Source organism: Symphalangus syndactylus, chromosome 5, assembly GCF_028878055.3.
Source record: "Symphalangus syndactylus isolate Jambi chromosome 5, NHGRI_mSymSyn1-v2.1_pri, whole genome shotgun sequence".
In the NCBI taxonomy this organism is placed as follows: Eukaryota; Metazoa; Chordata; class Mammalia; order Primates; family Hylobatidae; genus Symphalangus; species Symphalangus syndactylus.
Window position 1 is genome coordinate 14623514 of NC_072427.2, and position 9115 is coordinate 14632628.

At 43.9% G+C, this 9115-nt stretch overlaps 1 protein-coding gene across 4 annotated transcripts in view; it reads right to left on the minus strand.

The window, feature by feature from the left end:
• Nucleotides 1-9115, minus strand: part of SLCO3A1 (solute carrier organic anion transporter family member 3A1) — a 321546-nt gene that overhangs the window by 311421 nt on the left and 1010 nt on the right. The window lies entirely within an intron of this gene.

Consider the following 9115-nt stretch of genomic DNA (forward strand, 5'->3'; position numbering starts at 1 on the left):
TCTATTTCACGGGTCTGGCTCCCTTTAAGTTTCTTCTCCTCAATCATCACTCTGGCCAAAAAAAATATGCTCCTTTCCTACATTTCAGGAGGAGGTTGGAAATCTGAACTTGACCGTGTGGTGTGCTGAGCACCCCACGCATGTATAGCTTCAAGAAGAGGATGGTGTGATGTGCCACACTGGAATACATGCTGCTTATGCAAGACACAGTAAATTCCGAGTGCTATCACAGCAGCACTTTGAGAAATGAAACAGCCAAAGGATGGTGTCTGTCACAACCAGCAGTGGTTGTACTCCCGGCCATCCCACTACACTGCACGGGCAACCTCGAAAGCCAACCTTAAGGGAGGCCTGCCCTCCACAACCTTGAAAACTACAGTGACCACAGACCCAGGACAAGCCTCCTGTACCCCTGGAGAGAAGGGGAACTGGTGCTGACATCACAGCCAGCTGAGTTCCAAGGGGACAGCTCTAGGTGGCTCTGTGGATCTACTTTAAACAATTCTCTGACCCAAAAGCCAACAAAGAGATTAATCAACCCCATTGTTTATTTTACAGGTCGGATCACCGTAATTGAATCTTACATAATAAACACATATGGGTCCATGCTGCTTAGAAATTTTCATCTTCATTAAGGGAATTCTTAGCGGAGTAAACACAAGACTTCAGGTGCTGTATTTTACAGCTTACATAATCAGCTGAGGGCCGCTCTCCCAATTTCAACCTGCTTATATTCAAGGTGGTAATTTCTCCTTCTCATCAGCTGAAGTTGGGGGACAAATTCAACAATTAGAAACAGCCTGCCTATTTTACATAAGCCTCTTGCAAAGGGGGTGAAAGACAATAGCCATTCACATTAATATTTTACAGTAGTCTTTAAATGAAAAACATCATGACACTTCTCCCTAGATCAACCTTGCAAGTGCAGAAATGGAGGTAAAAATCATCACTTCTAACTTCCTCAAATTCCTGTAGTTTTGTGAGCAGTGATTTAGTTTGCCTTCTATTATTTTCTCCGGAACTATTTGTTAAAAGCCTGATCCGCCCCTGCTCATTTCTTCACACTCTGCACAACTAGAAATTTAGGTATCAATGGACGGAGAGCCAGAACAGACTTTAGAGCTACCAAGAAAGTCTCAAGGACTATCTGGACAGGTTCATTATCCAGAGACCCAAAAGTTGTCCCAAAGGACAACCTGGCAAAACAAATGTGGTAGTCACATCACTGCCTATTGGGATGGGTTTATGGGCACAGCCTGTTCCCAGAATTTTCAGAGGGCAAAGCTTTTAACAAAAACCAATGCTAAGGCTGAGGTGAGTGGATCACTTGAGGTCAGGAGTTCGAGACCACCCTGGCCAACATGGTGAAACCCCATCTGCACTAAAAAAAAAATACAAAAAATTACCCGAGTGGTGGTACGTGCCTGTAGTCCCAGCTGCTGGCAAGGCTGAGGCAGGAGAATCGCTTGAACCCGGGAGGCAGAGGTTGCAGTGAGCTGAGATGATGCCACTGCACTCCAGCCTGGGTAACAGTGTGAGACTGTCTCAAAAAAAAAAATAAAAATAAAAAAACAACACTTCATCATTACAGTCAGTGGGCTCTCCGAGTCCATTACCAGATAACTTAAAACGCCACTTGGGGTATTACATCCATGAAAAGGAGAGTACTGAAAAGGCATGGCAGGGGTATTTATAAAGGAAATCATGAGGGCAAAGGGGAAAGATGAGTTCACACTTCTTCCCGCCTCACCCTCCCCACCCCACTGAAAAAAGTAGGGCTGGCAAGGCACCGTGGCTCACACCTGTAATCCCAGCACTTTGGGAGGCCAAGGCAGGTGGATCACTTGAGTCCAGGAGTTCAAGACCAGCCTGGACAACATGGTGAAACCACCCCACACTCCATCTCTACAAAAAAAAAAAATAAGAAAATTAGCCAGGCTTGGTGGTATGTGCCTGTAGTCCCAGCTACTTGGGAGGTTGAGGTGGGAGGATCGTTTCAGCCTGGGAGGTCGAGCTGTGATCCTGCCACTGCACTCGAACCTGGATATGATAGGGCAAGACCCTGTCTCAAAATAACAACAACAACAACAACAATAACAAAAGTGGGGCTTATGGCAGCCTATGTTACCTTTTGCTTTTAAATATTTTCAGTGTGTCTTGGCTAGGAGGAATAAGTGCAACTTTTGTCTAAGTCCAGGAAAATACTAATGACCAACTATTCCGTGTTTAAAGAGGAATGCCCAGTCATACGGGAAATAACGAGGCTGGTAACACCGTCTCTACGAAACAATCGAGCTGCTAAGTCCTCAGTTAGTAAGTGCTTCCCTTTTCAGAGGCACTCGACTCAAAACCACAAAGAAGAACCTAAATAAAGAAGTTGGGAGTCACCAACTGCTGAGGTTCTGTGCACATCCAAGGGAGTGTTTCCAGTCTCTGTGTTGTCACTGGAACTCATGGATGAAGGCTCCCCAGGCTTGCTCACTCCACACCTGTGGCTGCACAAGATTCAGTGCTTTACACACAATTCCTCCCTCAGCAAAGTCATTAGAGTGACCCGGCTTTGGGGCTCTGAGGTCTTCTGAGTACAGATTCTCTCCTGAAGCCTGTGGCATTTGAAGGTGAATCTAAAAACTCACCTAAAACATACACTGCCACCTGATTCACTGAGAAAGGCCCAGTTCCTTCTCTATCCTTCGCAAGGACAGGTGTGACCAGACTGGGGGCAGGAAGGCTGCTTCTAAGACTACAGATGGAACGGGAGCGGTGTTGTGCAGAAGGTATGTCCGTAAGCCGAGATGGATGAATCCATGGGACGGGAAACCAGACTGGAGGAACAGGTCCATTGTTCTGCTTATGAGAAACCAAAAAAAGAGACCAAGAGTGGGGAAATGCCCACAGACCTGCTTGCCAGCGTCCACTTAACACTGCAAGAGAACCCGAGGTGAAGGCAGCAGACAAGGCGTGAGACCTGAGCCCCTCTGGGCAACCAAGGGTGAGCTCTGCGAAGGCACGTTTTAAACAAGGCTGCCTGGAGGGCAGCATATGTCCACAACATATGTCCCTTTGTCCTCCCCCTCCTGACACCTCGGGCTCCCCTGAATTCGTCACTCAGCCTTTCAGCCAGTGAAGCAGAGCAAGCTTCAGGAGCCCAGATCACCGGTTAAGGAAACAGAAGCCTTGGCCTCACACAATATTCCAAATCCTCAGCTCCCTGGGAGGGACTTTTGTTGGTGCTAATGTCGACGAGCAGGATTATACCATTACGTTAAAGCAACTGTGGAATACCGTACCCTATGAGAAGTACTGTATCACATGACTATTTGTTTAAACCTCACAACCATCTGTAAGATAAGCTCGATTATTATCCCCATTTTTCAGATGAGGCTATTGAGGCTCGGGTAAGTCAAGTTGCCAGGAGCTGGGAAGTAGCAAGTCTAAGTTCAAATCCAGGTCTTCCAACTCCAAGTCCAACATTCTCTCCACCTACCCTCAGCCTTCAGCACCCAGTAGCCATAGACCACAGCAAGAGATACTGAGGACCTCCCAAAGTGAAGCATCAGGGCACCTGCCACTCCCAGCCAGTCCTGCCTGCCCTGCTTTAACCTCCTCCAGGTACCCATGGACTGTAAATGATCAACATGAATCACCATTCCTGCAGTGGGCTCCTCTCCATGTGACTAATTTTTACAGCATCTTTAAGACGAAATGGATTCCTATATTTACAAGGGAATAAACAGAATTAGAAACTGATATTTAGCTTATTACTTGCCCTTAAAAACTTTTTACCTCTCAGACAAAAATGTTCATGTAGAATAGGAAACTACTTGAATATGCAATTCACTAAACCAAAACCAAAGTTTAATTGAAATAATTTTATTTCTCATTGGTTGGGGCTACATAGTTATTATGTTTGCAGTAAATATGCATAACTATATTATTATTAATAGTAATAGCTAATATTTCCTGGGCACTCACTATGTGCCAGATACTGTTCAAGGTGCTTTACATGTACTGACTCAGTTCATCCTCACAGCAAAACGGAGGGTGGGTACTATTATAACCCCAGTTATAAAATGAAAAAGTGAGGTACAGAGAGGTTAAGTAAACAGCTCAAGGTCACAGAGCAGGTAAGGGGAGGACATAGGCATGAATCCCAGTCTTCTGACACTCATCAAATAAGTGACAGCTGCCACAGACACTTGCGTTTCTCCACCTTGGAACTGTAATCATTTAACTTGGAGTTTTAACCATTAAGCAATAATTTGTCTCATGCTAACACATAAACACTTAGGCTACATAAAATACAAGTGTCTTTGAATCACATCAATTCATTTATCCTACGAACCAAGGTCCATGATTCCACTGTCTTTCCCGTTTATATCTGTTTTCCAGATACAGACATAGAAATCGAAAATAAAAATGAATTGAAAGAGCAAGGATGCTATCTTTCTGGCCTACAGATTACCAAAGGCATTTCTGACAGGCAAGAAAATACAGAGATTTTCTTCAGGGAAGAACGGTTCCAAATCCATGTGTCAACCATACAGTCAAAGTTACCATTGAAATGTCCCTTCGCACCTTCAAAAAGTAGGGCATACAATATTCATTGTATGCAACGCTGTACATGAACACGTATGTAAATATGCAATGCACGCAGCAATGTACAGAATAGAGCACATATGCAAAAGAGAAGTACTTTGACTCCACTTTAGAGAAACATGCTTATTAAATGATGCATGTAGTGAAATCCGCGCAAGTTGGAACTAAAGCCAGAGAAATGCAGCTAGTAGGGAGTTTTATTCTTCACTATTTCTGCATGAAATGCAGCCGTATCCGCATCATTTTTGCAATACTACCCTTGCTCATCCAGACCAATCTGCTAAGAGAATACAGTCCCTCATCAAGGCAGCACCTCAAAGTTTGCTTTTAGGTGTGCAAAATAAATTCACAGAGACCCTCTTGGCGGTGCTGCCTTTGCCCAGCAGTTCACCAATGACTTCGTGCAAGAAGAAGCCCATGCAGCATAATAGAAAACATGATTCCAGCAGCATGCAAGATGAGCTGCAAATGCTGGAAAATTGATTAGCAAGGCGGTGCCACTGCAGAGAGGCCTCTCGGCGATCCTTTTCATAAGGTGTCTAAGATTCAACAAGGGGAAGAGTTACCAAAATGCAGGATAGAGCCCTCGCTCATTTTTCAACTAATTCACTTTCTCCTATTGTTAAATACACCAACAAAAACTCCCTCAGAAACAAAGATAAATACACAAAGCTGGCTGAAAAGAATTTTCAGAAATACCTTTTTCCCTTAATAATTATTGACATTTTAAACGAAGCTATAAGGAAAAAAAAATCAAGGTAATTTTATTTCTTACTACCTGGGGCTACATAGTAATTATGGAAATGGCAAGGAATTTGTCACTTTGAGTAAGTATAAGTGTATAAAATAATTTGATTAAATAAAATACGGTTACCTTAGTCATCATAGTAATTTGACAAGGACTTTAAAAATGTCTGTCTCTGTTGAAAATGTCAACAGACAGTTTCCTCAGCTGTCTGCTTCTGGGTTGAATACGCAAAAACTCATCTTCGAAATGATGTTTCTTTAGAAAAAAAACAAAGGAGTAACAAATCTAGCAGTTTCACCTCACCCATTAATTGCAAGCCCACTTGACTGTTCTCAGGCTGAAAGAAAAAGTGTGACTACAGAGCAGTGAGATAGAGCCTCATTAACCACACTCAGTCATCTATGTCATTATTTTGTCACCACAACCTCAAACTTATTTTTCTATAACTCTAAATAGGGAAATACCTACCCCTTGTTCACAGGAACTCCCTTTGTGCCCCACCCAGGAAACTAGACTGGCCTTTTCTCAGTTTTCGACCTGAGGAAATTCAAATATATTTGTATGTATGCCTCAAACTAATCGTCTAGAGGTGTCAGAGGTTTTAATTTCCTGTACACACCCTTATCTACTCCAGTCCTCAGTAATTTGATACCACACAGAAACCTCTATATACAGGGCTACCCTCAGCGAGTGGCTGAAAACATTTTAGGGGGTCTCTGCAAAACACCAATAAGCACACACAAAATGACTTTCTCCCCATGCAGTTCTCATATGCCTGCATCTTCTCCAACCAGTCCAAGACTCAAGCACATGTTACATCCTTACAAACAGGACTGGAGCCACTCAAAGCCAAAACCCAAGTAGAGGAAAATTAAATTGCATTCTCTGCTGCATACAAAATGACTATCAAACTGAGCAGGCCTCTCCTCTTATGCTGTAAGAATTATGTCACAGCCAGTCAGGAGGTTTAGCTGACTATGATGGAACATCCCTGTGACTATTGGCTTATCTGAAGCATGGTTTCCAGTTAAGATGTTTGTAACTGTAATAGATTTCAGAATCCACAGTTGGCCCAGGTTGCACCTGGGTTACTTTATCTAGATCACTGAGTCTGGCTTTCAGGATCAGTGTCTTTCTGTACTCCCTGACACCAAGGCAAAAGTTGCAGGCCCCCAGCCTAGCCTAACAACTGATGGCCTTCTTATATACAATACACTTTTCCCTTGAGTTTCCTCCCTGGGCAGGTTCTTGGCGGAAAACTAACACATGCATACATACACACACACACACACACACAGAGACACACACATTTTCTCTCTCTCTCTCACACATACACACACACGCACACACAGACACACACACAGAGACACACACATTTTCTCTCTCACACACACAGAGACACACACACATTCTCTCTCTCTCTCACACATACACACAGACACACACACACACACACACACACACACACGAGTCCTCCTTCTCAAAGTTGCGTCTTCAATCACAGGCAACCTTCTGCTTCAGTTCTGCAGTTGGGAAGCCTACACTCGTGTCATTCAGGACACTGAGAAATTTGTCTTTTCAGAAAAAAAGTAAGGAAATGGAACTGCAAAATTTTAAGGCACCTGGGGAGATGAAATAAGAAGGTGGACTCTGGGAATCTAATAGGAAATAATGTTGTTGGCACAGAATTCGTAACCACCCTCCTTTCTGTGAGAGGGAGCATTGCTGGCACTGTCCCAAGGCAAGACCTTCCTCAAGTATCTGGAAATGCCTCATTAGAGGGGCAGGCTGATTGCCAATGTGAGGATCACATATAACGCACACTTGGCACGTGGACCCTGCCCTGTGGTCCCCTACAGACACAAGGTATCAGGTTTCCTAAGAAAGCCATGATGAATTAAAAGGAAGAAATCTGCCTTTCCTGCAAACAGCTGCAATATTTCATTCTCCAATTATCCACAGAGAAGTCTCGCATGGCTGAAGAAGCAAACTTTTTTTCCCCATCTCCCAAATAACAGATGAAGAGAAAACTCTGAAGTGGCCCAGAAGAGCAAAGCCCATAGCAAGCTGAGTCAGTCAACCCTGACAAGCCAACTATTTATTTTCATGAGGCTCCGATGGCAAGGCAAAGACGAGGGCAGCCGGGCAAAGCAGAGCCCTTAGAGCCTTATGCCTCCACTCCTAGTAATCAAAATGAATTCAATTTCCTAGGCCTGTCCTCTCCTGGGCCTCCAGCTGCTTTCTGCAAGTCACCTGTTGACTCCTGTTACCCTACCCCACTCAACCAGGCTTTCCATCAGCTAAGGCTAGAAGTGCCAGGACGCCGCCACCAGGTGGACCGAATTCCTCCTCTGCCTGCCATTCCCCTGTTCTGGGATTAAAGTCAACCTCCTATCTCCTGGGGCCAGCCCTTCCTCCAGAAGTCCACCATTCCAGGAGTACTCGGCTTCTTAACTTTCTAAAGGAGCTAGGCCATTCATCTAGTTGCAGCCCGGCTTCATTTCTTTGTCAAATCCTTAGATCACTGCAACCGAAAAATAGTAAGCCCACGCTTTTATCATTCCTGGGGTGAAAAGTTCTGTTGGTGTTTGCCACACATGAATAATGCACTCTACTGAGCAAAATTGGTTTGAGGCAAACAAACCGTTAAACTGGAGGCAGCTGTTGATATACTAATTACCTCCTTCTAAACATAGACCCTGTTAGGTATTATGTACTTTGCATATGTCACAGTACAGACCCACATATATTTTATTAATGTGAATTTGCATCTCTGTAATACATGTACTTATTTAAATATTTTAACAGTCAAATTTCCCCTAAGGAAGTGCTGATAAACTGACTCCCAAAACACAATTATCCCCTATCCCTCAAATTCCAAGGGCCAATAGGTACTGTCTGCAACTGCATATCGTAACTATAGACACAATAAGTGTATTTTATAGAACAGAAAACAAGATATGCCTTTGACTACAGGGTTCACTTGCAGTCTACAAGTTAGGAATGCACAAGACAGAGACGGGGACGTAAACGCTTTTCGTCTCAGAAGGAGCAACAGAAATGTATTCGATTTTCAAAAGCCCTGAAATTCTGTCACCCCAGGAACAGAGCTGAGTTTGAAGACCCTCTCTCTCACAACCACCTAACTTACTCAACACCGGAGACCAAACACTGCTTGTATTTCCCTCTAACAGTGAGCCCTGAGCCTTAAGAGATAGTTTATGAATGGTATACAGCCCCCAGCGTCTGGCCCTCATTAACTTTACCCCAAGGCCAGGAATGAGGGATTAATCATAGCATCAGGATACGCGTGGTTCTATCTCTGGATGTGGTTATTCAATGGCCAAAATCTTGTCCAATTCTATCTCCATCAAACTTGCTCAGGAATACTCAAAGTCTATGACATTTGATTCCAGTTGCGGGTCAACAGCCAAGTAATGATTTAACACTATAAACTCTAAAAAAAATTTTTCCGTTTAGACAGGACTGTACTTGGGTGTGGAAGCACGCTCTCTGGAACTCAAGTTGCGACCACCTGAGCAGGGGAGGCGAAAGCGACAAAGTAGGTACCTGACAGTGCTGAGTCATTACAAGCTGTTTCCTCTGAAATGTTATGCACCCATGGGCCCTCTGAGCATTAACATCCCCTTTCTGGAGGCAAATAAAATACATATTCGTTGTGGAAAATGGTGCAACCTTCTGTGGGCGACAGACCACGATGGGGAATTTAGCACTAAGAGTGGATAGCAGGAACTACACAAACTCGCA